Raw genomic sequence first — 22,569 nt, forward strand, 5'->3', positions numbered from 1 at the left:
AAAGAAGAGAAGGAAATCTTCTTTGAATGCCTGCTTAGTATGAAGGTCCCGACTGGCTTCTCGTCGAATATAAAAGGAATAATAAATATGTCAGAGAAAAAGTTTCAGAACCTAAAGTCCCATGACTGCCACGTGATTATGACGCAACTGCTTCCGGTTGCATTGAGGGGGCTTCTACCGAAAAACGTTCGATTAGCCATTGTGAAGCTATGTGCATTCCTCAATGCAATCTCTCAAAAGGTGATCGATCCAGAAATCATACCAAGGCTAAGGAGTGATGTGGTGCAATGTCTTGTCAGTTTCGAGCTGGTGTTCCCACCATCCTTCTTCAATATCATGACGCACGTCCTAGGTCATCTTGTTGACGAGATTGTCATTCTGGGCCCCGTATTTCTACACAATATGTACCCCTTTGAGAGGTTCATGGGAGTCCTACAGAAATATGTCCGTAACCGCGCTAGGCCAGAAGGAAGCATCTCCATGGGCCATCAAACAGAGGATGTCATCGGGTTTTGTGTTGACTTCATTCCTGGCCTTAAGAAGATAGGTCTCCCTCAATCGCGGTATGAGGGGAGACTGATTGGAAAAGGCATGCTTGGGAGGGACTCAATAATATGCAGGGACGGATATTCTTGGTCTCAAGCACGCTACACAGTTCTACAGAACTCTACCTTGGTGACCCCGTATGTCGATGAACACAAGAATAGTCTGCGCTCCAAACACCCAGAGCAGTGCGACGACTGGATTACATGTGAACACATCAGGACTTTCAGCAGTTGGTTGGAAGCACGTCTCAGAGGTGACAACACTGTTTGTGATGAGCTGTACTTGTTGTCCAGGGGACCATCTTCGATTGTTACGATTTGGAAAGGATACGAGATAAATGGGAATACATTTTACACGATTGACCAAGATCAAAAGAGCACCAACCAAAACAGCGGTGTCCGCTTTGATGCAACAACCGAGAGGGGAAATGACACATATTATGGTTACATAGTGGACATATGGGAACTTGACTACGGACATGATTTTAAGGTCCCTTTGTTTAAGTGCAAATGGGTCAATCTGTCAGGAGGCGGGGTACAGGTAGACCCACAGTACGGAATGACAACAGTGGATCTGAAAAATCTTGGGTACACTGACGAACCGTTCGTCCTAGCCAATGATGTGGCACAGGTTATCTATGTGAAGGACATGTCTACCAGACCGAGAAAAAGAAAAGATAAGGAAGCGAATACATCATATGATGAGCCAAAGCGCCACATAGTTCTTTCAGGAAAAAGGGACATCGTGGGAGTGGAGGGCAAGACAGACATATCTGAAGATTATGAAAAGTTTCATGAAATTCCTCCCTTCAAAGTCAAGGCTGACCCCAGCATCCTGATAAGCGATGAACATTATCCATGGTTACGGCACAATAAGCAAATGACACAAGCGAAGAAAAAGTGAAGACTTTCTCCCACAACTATGATGATGATACCATGCCAACTTTGTAACACACGAGTATGATACCATTATCCGTTTTGTACATGCACATGCTATGTGGGTGAATTTATGATACCATGCCAACTTTCAACTTTTTCATAGTTCATTTGAAATGCTTTAATGTCTTATGGTTCGGCCCTCGTAATAATTAAAAATAGCAACAATAAGTATTTTGTTGTAAGTAGAAACAAAATAAAATAAATAAAGCAAGAAAGAAAACAAAAAAACAAAAAATGTTTTCAAATTTGAAAACTAATGGCACTAACAGAAAGTTTATAATTTTTCTAAAACTAAAAGAAAAAAGAATTAAAAAATACAGCAAAAAACAAAAGAAAATAAATAATGCAGAAAACAAAACAAAAAACAATTAAAAATAGCAACAATAAGTATTTTGTTGTAAGTACAAACAAAATAAAATAAATAAAGTAAGAAAGAAAACAAAAAAAACAAAAAAAGTGTTTTCAAATTTGAAAACTAATGGCACTAACAGAAAGTTTATAATTTTCCCAAAACTAAAAGCAAAAATAATTAAAAAATAAAGGAAAAAACAAAAAAAAAATAATGCAGAAAACAAAACAAAAAACTAGAAAATAGTTAAAAATAGCAACAATAAGTATTTTGTTGTAAGTAGAAACAAAATAAAATAAATAAAGCAAGAAAGAAAACAAAAAAAATTGCCTCCTACTTGGCCCCCACGGCCTGAATACGACTAGAAACCCTACCATGGGCCAGGATTCAGGCCCGCAGTAGGCCCAGCAGGCCCATCAGGCAAAGCAGTAGCAAATAGGCCCGCAAGCCTACCACTACTAGGGAAAACCCTAGCAGCAGCGCGGGTTTTGTGCTCACTAGTAGCGCGGGAGTGCGTGCTACTAATAAGGCGCTATAGCTATTGCTTAGCAGCAGCGCGTGCATGCCCGCGCTACTGCTAGGACGAATAGCTGCAGCGTTTGTTTGGTACCACGCTGCTGCTAAGGTAACTACTTGCAGCGTGTTTTCTGTCCATCGCTACTAGTACTTTTTTTTTCCATTTCTAGTGTATTTATGCGCCATCGTACAAATATTGATACAATACCAGTTATGAGGTTTACATCATTATGTCCATAACAGTGTGTCAAATGAAGGTGGATTAGGTTCAAGTGGAGGCAATATGTGGTGCATGTCAAAAGTATACTACTAATCCAAACTTGATCTAGTTTGGACTAGTAGTACTTTTGATGTGCACCACATGTTGCCTCCACTTGAATCTAATCCGCCAGCACAAGCTATTTAATCATCCTCATAGTCATTACCACCAACAGTATTTATTTTTGTCTAAAAAAAGTATTTATTTAATCACCACTAACACTAGCTAGTAATAATCATCATAGTAATATAGTGTAGCACATCATCATCCTGAAACTCATTTCTAGCTAGCTAATCACTCCTGCTGCTCTCTCTGAGGTAAAATAACATAAAACATGTATAGCTCTCCTCCTTGATCAAGCTGGAGCATGCATATGAACCTGTCTCCTAATCGTGGGTAGCACATCTGTTTGCTGCCCCCTAGTACTTCTCTGCGCTCCCCATCACATATTTGGTCCAGTCTTGCACTATTAAGCATCCGTCGCTAATCTTGAATGCACTAAAGTAATCTGTAGGATATCTTGGCCGTAAGCTGATAATACTCATGGTACCTTTAGTCTCGATCCCATAAGGCACAACATTCATCGGGAGTCCCTGTTGAAGAACATCGTATGTTAACATACTTAGCAATGAAGTTTAGTTTCAAAAATAATGTATGGAAAAGATGCACTGATGACAAATAGTAAAAATCTTACCATCCTTCCTAAATAGATGTGACCGTAGTTCATTACGAACACTATTGGTCGCACATTTTCAGTACTAACATTTCTAAATGCAGGAAGAAAATTTGTCTTGACAGTATCAAGATCCTCAAGCCATGAAACATAATGACTGAGCTCCTCGCAGTTGAGTTCAGCCCCAGGACAGTATATGGTCCTATCTACCAAGCGCTGGACATGTTTGCTTGCACTGAAATAAGCTGACAATACAAATTAGTTGTCAACTATTTTTGAATAAACAATATCGATCAAAGACATAAATATGGTTGAGAAACTTACATAATGGTATAACTGGAGGCGTCTGCACATCGACCCAGATGTCGGTATTACCTTCAATACCATCTTCCGGACGAATATCAAAGGTGATAACCATATCAGGCTCAAATGCATAAGTCTTGCATAGTGCTCGCCATGTTTTGCATCCAAAATAGGTGTAGTCGTCTGAATTGTACAATTTTGCATGGAAAATATAACCATGCTCGGTCTTCAAGTAAACTTTCTTTTCCTCCATACTATGACTGAAACCTATCTTATCCAATACAAAAACTCTTGCATGGAAGGGGATACGCTAGTAGAATAGTAAAAAAATATAAGTGGAAGCAAATGAAGCAGATGTCATGCTTGATTACGAAAAAAGACTTGTCGCTGTGACTTACTGTATCCACTTCGAAGTTCTCGTCCAGCTTGATGCTGAAGTGCCTATCATCAACTAGGAAGATTCCGTCGCACAGGCCGCGCTCGTCTTCGCAGTATTTGCAAATACCGAAATCCTTTTCGTCGTCAGACATTTCCTATGTTCATAGTTAAAACATTAATTGAAAATCGATTGAAGACAACTACCAAGATACTCAACACACAAATCCGGGGCACTCGATATTTCCTACATATTCTGGCACAAGCCATGCCAAAATTCACGGAAAAATCCGGCATGACCTTTGCTAAAATAGGACATATCGAGCGCCTGAAATTTGCCGGAACAGAAATGAATCAACACTCCGGCAAAACATAGGCCACTCGGAGGTGTAACCTGCAAACATGACGGGCCACTTGGATATTGAGCAACACAAGATATACATTTCAAAATATCTTATAGGACTCAAATTAGCATGCATTCAATAAGCAAAAGTAAATCATCTCATACGTTCGTACATCGTCGAATATTATCACTAATACATCACGAATAGTGTCATACATATAACATCACTAATACAACTAAAACCCTAGCACACGACGGGTATCGGCGCGGGCGGTGGACACCCACAGAGAAGGAACCATCACGGGATCATAGCTCCAGTGAGATCCCCGGAGAACCTGCCAGGTATTGGAGAACGGCCTGTGCTCCAACGCAAACAAGTAGCGACGGACGTGCGCGTCCTCCTCACTGACACGGTGACGCACCACCTCCGCGGAGTCCTCGAGCCTCTCGATCGTCACTGGCCCACGCGACCACCACCAAAGAAGGTTCGGGTCAACGACAGGCTGGCTCCTCACCAACCTGCACCCCTCGGTAGGTAGCGCCTCCCAGTACCACCCCGGCGGAGCCCAGTCCCGGACATGGCCGATCTGGTCAAGTAGGTGTCGTCCTCCGCCGACTCGATGACGAGGATGCGGGATAGGCATCGTCGACATCGAGGCGGGAAAAATTGCTTTAACTAAAAAATATAAACAAGTTCTTACTAACTAGTTCTATTAATTCAACTAGTTATTACTAAAAATAAACTTAATATAAATAAAAATATTCTACTACCTAATTAGTATCTAGTTCTTAATATGCAACTAAAATAAACTTACTATAAATAAAAATAAACTTAATATGCAACTAAAATATAAAGAAACCCTAGGCAGAGGTAGGGGAGAGGGAGGAGCGGGCGTGCTCACCTCGGGTGACTGCAACGAGGGAGGGGCAGGGCGGCGTCGAGGTCAGGGCGGCGTCCGGGACGGTGTTGAGGTCGGGGGCGGGGGCGGGGGCGGCGTCCGGGGCGGCGTCCGGGGCGGCGTTGAGGTCGGGGGCGGGGGCGGCGTTGAGGTCAGGGGTCGGGGCGGCGTAGAGGGTGCTGAGAGCGCGCGGCGGCCGACGGGCGACAGCGGCGGCGAGAGTGGAGAGAGTTGGATTTGGGGGAAAGTGGCATGGGGAAGGACGAACCCCGTGGTTAAGTCAGAAGTAGCAGTAGCGCGTTCCGGGAAAAGCGCTGCTGCTATCTTAGCTACATCGCGTTCTCTGATACACGCTACTGCTACTCCTTTATCTTCTTTCCCTTTTCCATTTAGTTTTCTTCACATTTTATTTGTTTCCTTTCACCTTATTCTATTTCTTTCATTTTCAATTACCTTTCCATTCTCTTTCCATTTAATTTTATAACCTTTAGCAGTAACGAGTTTATATTAAAACGCGCTGCTACAAACGACGTAGCGGTAGCGCGGTTCGTCATAGATCGCTACTACTATGTGTAGCCTATGGGCTAAGCCGTGGGAATTTTAGTAGTAACGTGTGTTCAGCAAGACGCGCTACTGCTAGATCTTTGTCTGCAGCGTGGTTTCCTCTGGCGCGCTACTGCTAATTAGCACCAACGTGCTTTTCTGACCCACGCTACTGCTAAAGTTCTGTGTATAGGGTTTTCCCTAGTAGTGTACGGTGAAGAGGAGCTCGAGAGGGGTGCGGTAGTGGGGCTTATAAACCACTATGCGCCCCTCTCAACTAGCGAGGTGGGACTAAACTTTGGCCCCGACGCTGGCAGCACAGGGTCCTTTGGTACCGGTTCGTGGAACCAACCGGTACCAATGCCCACCCTTTAGTCCCGGTTGGTGCCTCCAACCGGGACCAAAGGTCGCCGCTTCCCGCCCGTTGGGCTGCTGAAAAGTGGCCTTTGGTCTCGGTTGGTGGTACCAACCGGGACTAAAGGGGGTATTAGTCCCGGTTGGAGTCATGAACCGGGACCAATGCCCTTGCTATATATACAGCACTTAGGAAAATTTGACGAACACATCACCAGTTGCCCCCGGCCCGCTCGACGACGCCGAGCTCATCGACATCGCCAGGCTGCCCAGATCGACGCCGTCCGCTGCCCGCCGCCCAGACGCCGTCCATGCGCCGCCCCGACGCCGTCCGCGCGCCCCCGACGCCACCCGCCGCCCCGACGCCGTCCGCGACCCCCGTCGTCGCCCCTTCCCCGTCGCCGCCAGGCGCTGCCCCGACGCCGCCCGTCGGCCGCCCCCGCCGACGCCGTCGTCGTCGCCCGCGCCCGTCGTCGCCGTCACCGTCGCCGTTGTTGCCGGCCACGCCCCTGCCCCGGCCCGCCGTGGTCGTCGCCGACGCCCTTGCTGCCGCCGCCGTCGCCCTCGCCGGCCGCCCCCATTGTGAGCCGCCGCCGTCGAGGCTCTATGTTCAGTGCTTTTTTTTCATATATACATGTGTATTTTTTTGTTCATTGCATTTTTTTCATATATATAATTAATGTATATATGTATGTGGTAGCTATATGATGAATGGTTGTGGCTATATGTATGTATGAATATAATGTTCATAGCATTTTTTTGTTTATATATGTTTTTTCATATATGTATTAACTTTTTATTTAGGTTGTTAGTAGATATCGATTTTAGGTTAGTGCATTTTAATTAGGTTAGTGTAGAGGAAAAAGTAAAATAAGGAAAAGGAAGAAAAGAGGAAGAAGGAAGAAGGAAGAAGAAGAAGAAAAAGAATGAGAGGAAAAAGGAAAATAAGAAGAGGAAGAAAAGAGAAGAAGAGGAGAGGAAAAGAAGAGGAGAAATAAATAAGAAGAAGAAAAAAGAAGAGAAAGAAGAGGAGAAGAAGAAAAAATAGAAAAAAAATTATATTTTTTCTTCTTGTCCTCTATTCCTTTCTTCTTCTTCTTCTTCCTTCTCTTCCTTCTTCCTCTTTTATTCCTTTTCCTTAATTATTTTCCTTTCTCGAGGGAGAAGAAGAAAAAGAAGAGGAGAAGAAGAAAGAAAGGAATAGAGGAGAAATAAATAAGAAGAACAAAAAAGAAGAAAAGGAAGAGAAGAAGAAGAAAGGAATAGAGGAGAAGAAGAAAAAATAGAATTTTTCTATTTTTTCTTCTTCTCCTCTATTCCTTTCTTCTTCTCCTCTTTTTTTTCTTCTTTTTTTCTTCGATCTTCTCCTCTATTCCTTTCTTCTTCTCCTCTTTTTATCTCTTCTTCGTTTTCTTATGTTTTATCGGGTCTGTCGCCGTCAGGCTGCTCGCCTTCGCCCTCGCCGCCCCCTCGAGATAACTTCGACATGAGGGGCGGTCGATATATATACCCCCTCTCGACCGTGATAACCTATACAACGGCAGCACCCCCTCGGCCCTCTCGCTCGACCAAAACTCTTGAGGCCACCCAAATTTACCAAGTTAAAAGAGCGTTGTCGTTGAGGCCACCCCAAACCCTTGAAGCGTTGTGTCGAGGCGATCCCAAACCCTAGAGAAGCAGCGTCGAGGCCACTAACATGATTCCTTATTGTGATTAGCTAGCTAGTTCTACGTTTGCCACTAATATATATCCATCTGTACCATGTTTGAATAATAATTGACATGTTGTAAATATTTGCAGAAACTATGGAGCACTACCGAGACGAAGCAACAGAAGCGATGTTGGGGGAGATGATCGCAGAAGGAACTGATGTTGTTGCGTCATTTTTCATCGACGTCGTTGGTGAGGAAGGACTGGGTGAAGAAGAGGGCTATGTTCATGATGGCTCCGGCCCATTAATGCCGGTACAAGAAGAGGGCTATGTTCATGATGGCTCCGGTGATGACCCAATGGAGGTACAAGAAGGAGACCGTGCTGACTGCTCCGGTGACCGAACCGAGTCTGGCCAGGTATATATATATATATATATATATATATATATATATATATTAGTTAAGCCCGTGCTGACTAGTTAATTGATGCATTCATTGTTTTGGTATATGTACACATATTAATTGCTCTCGTCTTTCTTCCTTTTAATTTCTAGCCCTCCGGATCGAGCACAACTTCGGTAAGGAGACGAGGCCCGAAGAAAAAGTTGAGCTCGGATGAAAGGTTTGAGATCATAGAAATCGCGTCCGATGGCGAACCGATTGAACCCATCCGGACAAAGAACGCATTTTCTGCTCAGTGCGGGGTTCTTGTTAGGGACAAGATCCCGATCAGCATCCAGCAATGGTATAAGCCTAAGGACGACCCTGAGGTGTCTTATGTCAATGATATGCAGAAAGAAGATCTTTGGACTCAGCTGAAGGCAAATTTCACCCTACCGCCAGAGGAGGATCCGGAGAAGCCAGTTAAAGAGCAATTAATCAAGTCTTGTGCTCTTAAGAAGATGGCAACCCTATCCAGGAGGTGGAGGAAAGAGTTGAACCATTTTGTCGAAAAAAAAGACACCAAAATTCATCGGCAAATATGAGAAGATCAAAGATCACTGGACCGCATTTGTGGCCCACAAGACATCGGAAAAGAGTAAGAAGATGTCGGCGAAGAACAAGAAAAATGTTGCGAAGAAGAAGCTTCACCATCGCACGGGGTCAGGTGGCTACCTCAAAGCCCGGCCTAAGTGGTCCAAGGCTGAGAATGATCTTCTTGAAAAAGGGATCAAACCAGAGACAATGAGATGTCCAGATCGTTGCCGGACTTGGTTCTTCGGGGCTGGCGGAACCTTGGACCCTGTATCAGGGATGTGCCGTTGGACGGACGAGCAACTGGAAATATCAGTCAAGAACCTTCGACACTATATCAATGCAGCGTAGAAAGGGACGTTCGTACCAGACAGGGAGAAGGACGAGCTCACAATGGCCCTCGGGAATCCTGAGCACCCTGGACGGACACGAGGCACGCCAGGCTCCATTCCGTGGAAGGTTGGTTTTCCGGACGCAAGGGGTTGCAAAACCCATGAGAGGAGGAAGAAACTGGAGCAAGGCCAACTTCAGGCGCTGCACGAAAGGGTAATGGGGCTAGAGGAACGAGAAAGGAACGAGAAGCAGCAGATCGCAGCAAACGACCTGCCGAAGCTTCCCCCGAAGCTACCCCGCCATCTCAGCGGAGGAGCAGCGTGGCTTCCTCCGAGCTGCTTCAGCCGGAGCATGTCTTGACGGCTCCTGCCAGCTATCCTGTGGATGCTATCACGGAGTCTCAACATTGCCACATTATAGCACAATGGATGAATTTGAAGGTCAAGGCGGCTGTTGGCTCTGTTTATCCTAGTGGATTCGGAGCAACTTATCACTGCCGGCCGATTCCAGAAGGATATGCTAAGGTGATGGTGGATGAAATAACGGAGGGATTTGAGGACCTCGTGCTTCACCACCCTACCGGTGAAGGGGAGACTAGGATGGGTTCTGCTCTGAAGACTCCATGCCTATGGCGGAAGGAGCTCATCAACCTTCCGAACTGGACGCCTCCGCCTCCTCCTCCTCCTCCTCTGGTGAGTCAGGGCACTCCGCCTCCTCCACCGCCTCCTCCTCCGGTGAGTGACGATCAGGGCACGCGTGGCGGCACTCCGCCTCCTTCTCCGGCGCGTGGCGGCACTCCGCCTCCTTCTCCGCCTGCGCCGGCGCTCCCGAGCAGCCAACAACCTCCTCCTTCTCCGCCTCGCCAGCAAGGGCGGAAGAGACCCGCCGCTGCCCCGGCTGCTCCGGCGCGTCGTACTCCTTCTCCTCCGCCTCATAAGCAAGCACGAAAGAAGACAGACGCCGCAGCCGCTCCGTCTGCTCCGATGTCTAACAGCACAACCAGAGGCGGGAGGCAATACAGATAAGGTCCACCTCTCAAGCCTCTAGAGAAGTTACCGTACGAGAGGACCGAGGAGGAAAATGATACGATTGTGCGGACCCACGTGAAGGAGTTCTTTGAAGGAGTGAAAGCAAAGAGACATCCACCTCCGGAGGAGAAGGTAGATCCGGTGAAAGCAAAGCGCACTATCGATGCCCTGAGGAAACCACCAAAGTCTCCACTGAGAACCAACTATGAGCGCATTACTGAACAAACATATCTCAAAGCCCAGCGGTCGGGAACTACTGTTAGTGCTAAAAGGTTAAAAGAACGAGCAAAGGGGAAGAAAATTGCCCAGCTCGGCGAACAAGCACAGCAATCGTGCCCCCCGCTCAATGTGTCTAATGCTCCGGGGACGGTGGACGGTTATGGCAATCTTGCAGATTACCTGCCTGACGATCAAGATTTCTTGGAGGTGGACGAACACAGATACGAGTACGGGAAGCCTCTCGTCAAAGATGAAAAATCTCTGACAACAATGATGCGAAGATTCCATAATTGGTACATGGAAACCTGCAGAGAGTCTGGGGGTACGAATGCTTTGTATCTGAATATTAAAGAGGAGCATGACCTCGTTGCAAATGATCTGTTGACTGTTCCATTTGATGAGTTCTTCGCGTTCTTCAAATAAAAGGCCCTCGATAAACTAATGGTCTTTTGCTACTGTCTGTAAGTACTATTTCCGTCATTAAGTCTCTCTACATAGCTCGGCTCTTTCATTTCATGTATTTATAATTAATTATCCTCAATATATTATGCAGATTGAAAATCGTCGAGTGCAAAAAACAAGAAATTTATGATATTGGGTTCATTAACACAAATATCATAGATGAATTTCTGGTTAAAAAGGACGTCAAAGAGGCCGAGGACAACGTGCTACAATCGTTGATCAAAAATCAAAACAAAGATACCATACTCTTTCCTTACAACGGCAAGTGAGTGTTACTGTCGTGTGCATATTCGGTTTCCCTTATTACTCGAGCGAGGTTATAGTAATGTAATTGATGAGTTATGCATGCATGTGCAGGTACCACTATATTCTTCTGGAGATTAAGCTTGAGCGTGGACTAGTAACCGTCTTAACTCGAGATGGAAAGATCCCAAAACCTATGCGGACATGACTGAAATGCTCAGCAAGTAAGTTCAATCGATCATTATCGCACCATATCGGCAACTTTTTGTTCATTTCCTGATATCTCAAGTAATAATAATTATTTTCTTTGTCTTGCGGGGTTTGGAAACAGTTCACCGCACAAGCTCCGGGACTGCCGAAGGAGCTGCGATATACATACCCGAAAGTAAGTACTACTGGCTAGCTAGTTGCGCGCATCTCCCGTTGATTCTATAGCTATACTTTCATCAATGCCATTTCTAATGCTTCATTATCCATTTGATTGACCTCTATTTCTCGTAAAGTGCTTGTGGCAGGAAGAAGGGAATGATTTCTGTGGATACTACGTGTGCGAGTTCATCCACAACGCGACTTTGAAAAACAAGCGGGGCTACTCTCAAAGACAATATGAAGTGCGTAAGCAATAATATTCACAATTTCATTTTATTACACCATCATTTCTATTGAGTTTCATTCATATATATGTATTAATTAACCCCCTTCTTCAAATTAGACGTGGCAGATGCGGAATGAACTCCTAGAACCAGATCGCATGAAAGCAATTCAAGAGGAATTGGCGGGATTCTTTCTTGACCACGTCATCAATAAAGCCGGAGAATACCATGTGGAAATTGATTTCAATTGCTAGGGGGTTGTAATTAAGAGATCTTATACATATTGTACATGTATGTAGCCAGTAGCGTCGGATACATGATATACGAAAACTTATTGTTCGACCAATCTCTCGGACAAGGAGAGGTCGATCGATCACTTCTCTCGGTATGCATGACGAACTTCTGTACTCAATGGTTCTCTCGATCACTTATGTATATATAGTACGTAGCGTCGACCAAGCACGGACATAAGAGAGGACACTTCTCTCTATTAATTAGCTAGCTAACACAATATATGAAACACCTAAATTAACCCCCCAAAACCTCCAACCCCCCCTCCTTTCAAAAAAAAAACAAAAACCCCAGCCACTGGAAGGCTGATGCGTGGATGCGTTTTGGTCCCGGTTGGTACCACCAACCGGGACCAAAGGCCCCCTGACTGGGCTCGGCGCACAGGGCCACGTGGAGGCACATTGGTCCCGGTTCGTGTTTGAACCGGGACTAATGGGTGGAGGTATTAGTAATGACCCATTAGTCTCGGTTCATGAACCGGGACTAAAGGCCCTTACGAACCGAGACTATTAGGTGTTTTCTACTAGTCGTCATGTATTGGAGATGCTATTAGAATTCCACTCAGGTTAACGTTGTTCGTTGTCTCTCTTGTCCTGCTTCAGCCTCGGCATCGTACAACCCACCGGAGCTGCTCCAACGACGAAACCCTCCATAACAGCGGAGCAGTACCTCGGGCTCCATCTCCAGACGCCTAAGATCTTCTTGCCCTCCTCCGATAGCAAAGTCAGCCGGAGCATCCTCACCGGCCAACCCAATCACACTGAGATCGACATGGCTTCGCCAAAGAGGTTGTACACTTGTTGCATCTCTTTTTTACTCTACATGTTATATATATTGTCCACTGAGCAAACGGATTTGTTCCTTTAGTGTCTCCTTGAAAGAAAAAACATAGAGATTTTAATTTTCACTTGTCCTCCTTTTCAAATTCCTATTCATGAAGCACAAGACTAAGAGATAGTAGAATGATAGCATTATAACCGTACATTTTCTTGTGGTCTGACTTAATCTCACCATGCTTCTTTGCATCCTGTGATCTTCTAATTGTTGTGAATCAAACACCCAGATTGGCAGAAATCATGTGTTTTTAAATTCTCTGTTTTGCATGTGCATTCGTATCCTATTCCTGTCTATTTCCTATCCCTGCATTGTTGGAATCCTCCAATTCAAACGAGCCCTTACAGAATTACTTCTCTTACAAATAGTTGTCAAAGAAAACCTTGCATGGTTTGTCCCGGTCCTACTGCGCCATCGTCCACCCCAGCTCAGCTGCTCCAACGACAGAAGGGTCCAGCAGAGCAGGGATCCGGCCTCCAGACTGTCTTTCGCCGCTTCAGATCTTCTTCCCCGCCGTTGGCAGCCATGAAAACTGCATTACCATCATCAACCGAGAAGATGACCTCGAGGACTACACGGGTCCGCAAGAGAGGTCGCACTCTTTTGTGTCTGCTTATGTTATGCATCGCTTAATATTACATGCTACTTTATCGTCCTGTTCACCGATTAGACTCTGAGTTAGCTCCAAACTAATGGTCAAACTTGAGTTTTTAAATGGTTGTGGGGTACATATCGGGGCCGCTATCAATAGTATCTATCTACTATCTGGTTAATCTCCGGTGTCTACTATGAGTTTCATGTTGGGTGGGAAACAAACAGTAAAGAAGCCATTATCTGTATTTATTAACTGAAGCCATTATCTACCTGCTATTATTGGTTTTGGGTCTATCCACAGGTTGCTACCATCACTCTGGATTTCTGCATGCACTCCTTACATAATCTCACTATGTTTTATTCCTATGCATGACAGTTATTGTAAACAATGGAACTGAACATGTAGAGCAAAAGAGACGAGCCTTGCGTGGCAATATAATTTCATGCAGATGTCTCTCCATGGTAGGTGCAAAGGCAATCCCCCCTCCACGCATTTCGGATTGTAATCGAGAGGAAGATATCTGTTCTGAGGGGGATTCAGAAGGAGAAGATAACTCCTATTTACCCCCAGAGGTCTTCGCTCTAACTTGGCATGCTGATGTTGGTTATATCATGCATATGGTGTCTTGCATTGCTTACTTTATACATCAAATAAGTCATCTGCTTAGTTTAGACATCCTTTGTGCGAATGCCATCTGTTTAGTTTATTCATCGTTTATGTGAATTATGCAATGCCACCTTGTTTAGCCAGGCATCATATATGTGAATTTTGCAATGCCATCCTGCTTAGCCAGTCATCTTATATGTAAATTATATCAAGCCATCTTTTTTTTCGTTACAAATTACATTCGTCAACAATGTTAGTACATTCAACTGCTCTTCGTGTGCATCAGCCATTTGACACGGTGATGGCAAATTCTGGAGTGAAAATAAGGTCATCTGAGCAGACTATGCTATCTGACGAAGCACATATCTCACTGGTTACGGATAGCTCCTCAGAGGAGGATTTAGAGACAGATGACCAGTCCTATTCCCCCCCCCCCCCGAGGTGTATGCTCTAACTTGGCAGGGTTATGTTGCTCATATCGTGTGTATGGTGTCTCGCATTGCTATGCCATTTGATTAGTTTAGACATGCTTTGTGTGAATGCCACCTGTTCAGTGTCTAATTACCATATATGTGAATTATGCATTGCCAACTTGTTGCAAGACATTATATATGTGAATTATACAACGCTATCTTGTTGCAAAGGCATTATATATGTGAATTATGCAATGCCATGCTGTTTAGCCAATCATCATGTATGTGAATTATATCATGCTATCATTTTTTTGTATTACGTGTTCCATTTGTCGACAACGTTTGTATATTCAACTACTCTTCCTGTGCATCAGCCATTTGAAGCGGTGATGGAAGTATCTGGAGTGAAAACAAGGTATTCAGAGCAGACAATGCTACCTGCTGAAGCAGACATCTTGCTGGCTATAGAGAGCTCCTCAGAGGAGGATTCAGAGACTGATGGCCAGTCCTATTTCCCCCCTGAGGTCTATGCTCAAACTTGGCAGGGTTATATTACCCATGTCATGCATGTTGTCTTGCATTGCTTAGTTTTTACATCATATATAGATTGCCATCTGCTTACTTGCTTACTATATAAATCATATATTTGAATTATATCATGCCATCATGTTTACATAGTACATACACATCATCTATCTGAATTATGGCATGGCAACCCATTTAATAAAGACATCATATAGTTATATCATCTCATCCTGTTTAGTGTTTACAGTCATCATATTTAGAATTATGGCATTCTATCCATGAATGTATGTGAATTATGGCATGCCAACCCATTTAATAAACACATTATATAGTTATGTCATGTCATCCTGTTTACATAGTCTCATATTTTGAACTATGTCTTTCCATCTTTTTTAGTTAGCCATCATAATGTGAAATTGTGTCATGCTATCCTGTTTAGTTAGCCATCATATATGTGAAATTGTGTCATGCTATCCTGTTTGGTTAGACAACATAAATATGAATTATTTCATGCCCTCTTTTATTCCCCACTATCCATTGCACCTGTCTATCATACAATGTCTATACTTTCAATTACTTTTCTTGTTTATTAGCCATTTGAATTGGAGAGCGTGATGGCAGTATCTAAGGGAGTAACAACACGGTCTTCAGAAAAGATAGTGCTACCAGTTGATGCAGATAGAACCACGGTTGTACTTGCCCAAGGACCAGATCCACCACACATAACCCAGACTCTCGCAGATTGTACCCCTACCCAGTTGGACAGAGAACCAGCTACACCCCTTTTAACCCCAACCCCGGCAGATAGTAACCCAGTTCCAGTTGACACAACACCGTCTCCACCACAGAGCACCCAAACACGAGCGGTTAGTAAGGGAACTACAGTGCCCAAAGCATGAGGACCACCACTCCGAATCCCAACTCATTGCTTAAAGGAGAAGAAGATTTGTTCTCAGGTCAGGTTCTGTAGCTATGGTTCATACTCCTTTGCTCTTGCATTACTGTATTTACTCATACCAACTATTTTCAAATTTGAAGGATGGAATTGAAACTCCAATGGCGCAACAGGTATGTTTTAAACCTGTTTCTTTAACTGGTTTGCTGTTGTAAACTGCTCTATGTTGATTTCAGTTTCAATTGAAGAAACAGTTATGTTCTCATGTCATGCACATTACAAGTGTTGTTATTGCTCTATAGTTACCCACACTTATATTATGTCTATTTTGCTTTGTCTTGAACAAATATTATTTGAACCATGTCTCTATCTTGATTTGGCAACAAAAACTAGAATGATATAGACCATAAAGTGACCATGGCACATAGATAGATGTTTGTTTCATGCTGTTATCCTGTCCACTTTACTACTGAACTCATTTACCAAAATGAGTTTCATATACAACATGGTAAACATGTGATGTGTCTGCTTGTTTCTCTTTTAGGATGCGGACAAAATATTGGAGAACAGTACCGCGTTATCCAATGGTAAAGGAAGTAATGCAGATAAGGTTCAAGATAGTGAGACATCCCTGTTGGTCTCCAAGAAAGCTGATAAAAACTATCTTGACGACAGTGAGGGAACCCAAAAGTCTTGTCTTGATGTAGTGTTCGAGTTACTGGCCACTACTGCTAGCATAAGCTCTTCGAACTCGCTGCCTGAATCAGTTCATCTTCTTGAGTCTCAACTTCAAGTTGAAAGACATCGATCAGATGAGGACTGAGGAAGTCCTTGCAGAATTCAGATGCATATTTTCTGGTGCAACAGCAAGCGCTGGAGGATTTAAGCGCCAAACAAGAGAAAGTTAATAAGCTTGGTAAGCATCTTGCGAGCATTATGGGTGCCCAGGATATTGTTTCTTAAGATCTTCTGAAGTGGTTTTAGTTCTGGATTTGTTTTGCTGCGGCGTTTATTTGTGCTGGTCGCCAACTTTGACAACCAGTGTATATGCTATGTTGCTTTGTTCCCTATATTTGCACTGGTGGCGAACTTTGATGCCCAGTGGATGTAATGTGTGTAACAGCCGTGATAGCCTAGCATAAGTTGCTTGCTTATTTATTTCCTTGTTGTCTTGTTTATTTGTTTGCTTGTAGTCAGTGCAGTTCTTTTGAAAATTAGGCCACAATAACCATGGGCTAATATTTACTGTAGTGACACTGGGCCTCCTATGGGCCGTAGAAACAGTGGGCCTTCTGCGGGCCGTAGAAATAGTAGGCCTTCTACGGGCCGTAGAAACAATGGGCCTTCTACGGGCCGTAGAAACAATGGGCCTTCTACGGGCCGTAGAAACAATGGGCCTTCTACGGGCCGTAGAAACAATGGGCCTTCTACGGGCCGTAGAAACAATGGGCCTTCTACGGGCCGTAGAAACAATGGGCCTTCTACGGGCCGTATCATCAATGGGACTTATACGGGCCGTATGACCATAACGGGCCATCGTTAATAGGCCGTATTTGATGATGCTATGAAAACGGCCCAACGTATTAACGGACCGCAAACGGGCCGATGTAACCACGGGCTGAATTTGGCCCACAAGCAGAAAATGATAGTAACGGGCCGTAAGTAAACGAATGATGGAAATGAGCCCAAGAATGAATGGGCTCTGAGAAGGCCGAAAGATAACATTTGCTGGAAACGGCCCAACTGAATAACGGGCCCTTAATGGGTATAAAGTGATATACTATTCATTACGGGTCAGTTTCACCACGGGCCGTTAGTGGGTGTAAAGTGATACACTGTTCATTGCGGGCCAGTTTCACCATGGGCCGTTAATAGGCCAAGAGTTACATAGGGCCTCATATGGGTTGAAAGACGTCATGGGCCATACATGGGCCAGAAGTGAAAACGGGCTGGAATCATATTGGATGGCCCAGATGACGCTACTGGGCCTAATTCGGATAGGGCGTAACGGGCCTTGGGTTAGTGGGCTGTAAATGGGCTATATGCGAACATGCCGTTAACAGGCTTTCCATGGGCCGGCCCGCCACCTTTTGACCAAGTCAAACGGGCCGGCCTTTTCACAGGAATGGGTCTCTGTTGGGCCGTGCCATGTGTCGACATTTCATAGGCGCCTTCTGTCCAATGAGTGGATGACATCTGTCCCAACAGTGAGCCGACACGTGTTTCCTCCAGCCAATGATGATTTTACACGTGGAAAATCCCCATTGGTCGGGGCTGTTAACGGGTTATCGGATCCAAAACCCGACCAGATAGCTTAACGGTGTTCCGTTACGGTGGATGCCACGTGTCGGTCACCCTTGACGAAATCAGTTCTGTGACGCGCGATTTATCGTCATGGAAGTGGACACTTCCGTGATGATAACTTTGGTAATGTCATCGAACACTTCTACGACAGCACAAGTATGACTATCTTGATTCTGTCATAAATTTGTCATGGATGTACATGCATGACAAAAAACGCGACCTACTGTGACAAACATGTATCATCACGGAAGTGTATTTTTTTGTAGTGAAATAAAGTTACCGATGAACGAAGATGAAAGAGGGGATGCCATCTGGGACATCCCCAAGCTTAGGCTCTTGGTTATCCTTGAATATTACCTTGGGGTGCCTTGGGCATCCCCAAGCTTAGGCTCTTTCCACTCCTTATTCCATAATCCATCGAATCTTTACCCAAAACTTGAAGACTTCACAACACAAAACTTAACAGAAAACTCATAAGCTCCGTTAGCGAAAGAAAACAAAACACCACTTCAAGGTACTGCAATGAACTCATTCTTTATTTATATTGGTGTTAAACCTACTGTATTCCAACTTCTCTACGGTTTATAAACTATTTTACTAGCCATAGATTCATCAAAATAAGCAAACAACACAATGAAAACAGAATCTGTCAAAAACAGAACAGTCTGTAGTAATCTATAACTAACGCAAACTTATGGCACTCCAAAAATTCTAAAATAAATTGGTGGACCTGAGGAGTTTTCCTAGTAATCATCTTCAAAAAGAATCAACTAATGTCGGGGAAATTGATCCACGAACACCTATGGGGCCGGCGGACCGAGCCCCTTTCGGTTCGGCGGGGGGCGGAGATCGTACGAAGAGCAGATCGAGGCGAAGCACACGACAGTTTACCCAGCTTCGGAGCTCTCCGGAGAGATAACACTCCTACTACTGCTTGTCTGGTTGTATTATGTTTTTTGCTCGCGAGAGCTAAGCATTTTCTGGCTTACGAATGAGTCGAACCTCCTCTACGTTGCGCATGGGCCCCCTTTTATACGCTAAAGGGGTCACCGACAGGTGGCAACGCAGAGAAGGGTACAAATGTAAAAAGTGAGGTGGTTGGTACAGTTACTTGTACAGTGCACCCTACCTAACCCTGACGGCAGGGGACAAGGGCATTAAATGCCCGTCTGAGTCGCCCAAACAGTGCAGAAAAGGACCGTTAGGGGCGCCACCATTCGCCACGATGGCGATCTTGTCAGCTTCGCATGCCACTGCGCACCGCTGGCTGCACATCCTCCTGCCACACGCGCCTAGAGAGGCCCCCAGAGCGACACGTTGGTGGATGCGCTGGAGCGTGGGCACAGAGTGGCCGCCTGCCGCGGCAAGCGCCTTACCGCTGCCGTTATCTTGTCGGGTCCAGAAGCTTGTCGCTCACCGGGCCTCGAGGTACTTTGGTTGGTCTTCCCGGCAAGCTCCTCTTGCCGGGGCCTTGTTGCCTCGCCGGAGCGCGTGGCGCGTCGCGGCAAGTTCCTTGGAGTGCCTTGGTTGGCCTTCCCGGCAAGCTCCTCTTGCCGGGGCCTTGTCTCCTGAGCTTAAATACTTTGTTCTTGAATGGCTCCAAGGGAACCACAGAGGATCTTGGCGTTCGCCCGACAAGTCTTGCCGCGGGGTGCTGCAACTGCCCGTGCACAAGTTCGGGGTACTAGGGTACCCTTATTCTAGTACACCGACAGGAGCCCCCGGGCCTGGGCCAGACACGGTGCCGAGCGCTGTTGGGCCAGGCCCAAGACAGGGCACGGGCACACGCGGACCGGGCCACGCCGAATCTCGCTCCGTATCCACCGCGCTCTCCCCTAACGGCACGCGTTGAATGCGGCGTCGTGGGAGAGATCGTGGGTGGTTCTTCTTCTTCTGATTTTCTTCTCTTGGATTTTTGATTGATTTTTCTCCCTTCTTCGTTCTTCAGACCCATCTGCTGCTGAGCCAATGGAGACAGATGGCGCCGGCGAGGAAGGTGCGTATGGCAGCACTGACGATGCCGCCGCCAACGAAGAAAGGGCCGGTGCTGATGAGACCGCCGGCGAGGAGGCTGCCAAGGCTGCCGCAGAAGCCGGCGAGGGGTCGGGCGATCGCACTGACGACCCTGAGGCCGCAGGAGCGCCAGACGCTGCGCCGACTGCCGATCCCTCTGCCGCTGCTGCGGAGCCGGGCTCCGAGGAGCCCCAGCCCGGCGCCTACTTGAAGGCCGGCGACGATATCTTCATCAAGCTACCCTAGGCGTCGAGCTCCAGGGCGCCGGTCAAGGGGGAAACTTTCGATGGGGAGGTGCTCGCCTCTGCTGGACTGTCGTTGGTCGACGCGCCCAGCAGCAGCAGTGGCGAGCCAGAGGAGGAGCAGCTGCTGCGGAAGCTCCTGTCACTCTACCGCGCACGGCAAGCCAAGCTGGCTTCCCGGGAAGCGCTTGTCGCGAAGGCGGGAGTTGACATGGAGAAGCGCGCGGAGGAGCACCGGGGCCACAATCAAGAAGCCCTCCGGTCCCTGGCACAGGAGCGGGAGCGACTCGACGAGGAGTGCACGGCCTTCCTTCTCGAGAAGGCCGAAGCTGAGGAGGAACAAAGGCTGGCCGCCGAGAAGCAGTCCGCGCGAGAAGGCGAATTGGTGCAGCGGAAGGCCAACCTCGACAGCTACGAGGAGGAGCTCGCCGAGCGCGAGCAAGCACTTGGCGGGGCGCTCAAGGAGGCAAAGGACGCTGCCGCAATCGCAGAGGCTGCCAAGAAAGAGCTGGAGGAGAAGGTGGCGCAGCTGGAGCCCAACATCGGGAAGAGCGGCGAGGAGCTTGCCGCACTCAAGCGTGAGCGTGAGAAGGATGTTGTCGCCCACGGTGAGCTGCAAGGTCTTCTCGCTGAGAGGGGCAAGGAGCTCAGCGCCGCCAAGGATTCCAATGCAGACCTGGAGTTGAAGCTGGCCACACTGACGCAGACGCTGGAGGCCGTCAAGGAGCGGAAGAAGACCTTGTCGGAGAAGGTCAAGGCTGATAAGGCGCTGCTGGAGAGCATCGTAGTTACCCAGAACTCGTTCAGAGATACTGTGGAGCACTGGACCGAGGGTCTGGTGAATATTGCCGTAGTCATCGACGAGGAGCTGGCGCAACTGGGAATGGAGGACTTTGGGTATCCCTCCGACGAGAATCTCCAACCCAGCGCCAAGCTCAGCCTGTTCTTCAAAGGCGTGGCGACGACACTTCAGCGGCTCCGGGAGAGGATCCCAAAGCAGCTGGCCGACGAGTCACGCAAAATCTGCGCCGGGGTTCTCCAGAAGGTGCTGATGAAGGTGGCCTTCCGCAATCCAGGCCTCAGCTTCACCAACGTCCTCAAGTCCTTGCCACCAGACGCCGATCGGGACGCACTCAAGGCCCTTGTCGCACCCATTGTGGACAAGGTAAGCGAGATCAAGAGGGTTGAGGGCGATCGCGTAGACTAGGCCGCCCATTTCTTCTTTTCCCTTATCGCTGCTAATCACGTTATGAAAACAGTCTGTTAGAGCTGCGACAAGGTATCTTGTAATATAACTTTATTTCTGTTATCAATTTTCTATGTTATTTCCTCTACTAGATTCCTTCCTTTGTATGTTTTTACCCTACGCTTCTAGGGAACTTGTCGGCGCAGGCACCCGAGCCGCGAGCGCTGAGTGCGGAACGTCAGCAGCCTGCTGGCGGCGCTGCTTCCGACAAGAAACCTTGTCGCGACTAGATGCAGCACACTTAAGTTGTTGAGCGGACTCGAAACAAAGTAAGGGCGCAACTAGCCACGAGTTGGTTCCTCCGCGCACAGGTTTTCCATACAAAGCAGGGTCGTTCGAGGAAGATAACTCAAAATTTTAAAAACTGATTGCTCAAACTTTGGCAACTTAGCTTTTCTGTTGTTTGATTCCCGGCAAGGCAAAACTTTGCTTGAACGATGCCTGGTCCATACCACAATCTTCTTCCTTCCCCCCCGGCAAACTTGTGTGCGGGGGAACCTTCTTTTCCTTCGTTGAAAAAGAAGAAAGAAGAGAAAATAATGATATGGAGCCCTTCGGCTTGTTATTGCTTACCGGATGTAGGTGCTGCACAAAGTGTCAGATAACGCATGCAAGAAAGAAACTAATGCATGAAATGGACAAGTTGTGCGGAGCACATGGGGTTCTATTTATGCACGGGATTTGCGCCCGGCTTTGTACAAAGGATTACATGCAACAGCGGCAAGACTTGTACAAAGGTGGTTGCGGGAACGGGTTCCGGCAACCGCGCCTTATGAGAGAAACTTACGAAGATGTTCTATGTTCCAGGAGTTGCTCACCGGAATGCCATCTTCGGTCTCAAGGCGGACATCGCCGGGCCTTGTGACTCGTTTCACCCGATAAGGGCCTTCCCACTTCGGCGTCAACTTGTTGGAATTCTTGGCGGACTGAACGCGCCGAAGAACAAGGTCGCCTTTCTCGAAGCTTCTGGCCTTAACTTTGCGGCTATGGTAGCGGCGCAAA

Source organism: Triticum aestivum, chromosome 7A, assembly GCF_018294505.1.
Source record: "Triticum aestivum cultivar Chinese Spring chromosome 7A, IWGSC CS RefSeq v2.1, whole genome shotgun sequence".
Taxonomy (NCBI): domain Eukaryota; kingdom Viridiplantae; phylum Streptophyta; class Magnoliopsida; order Poales; family Poaceae; genus Triticum; species Triticum aestivum.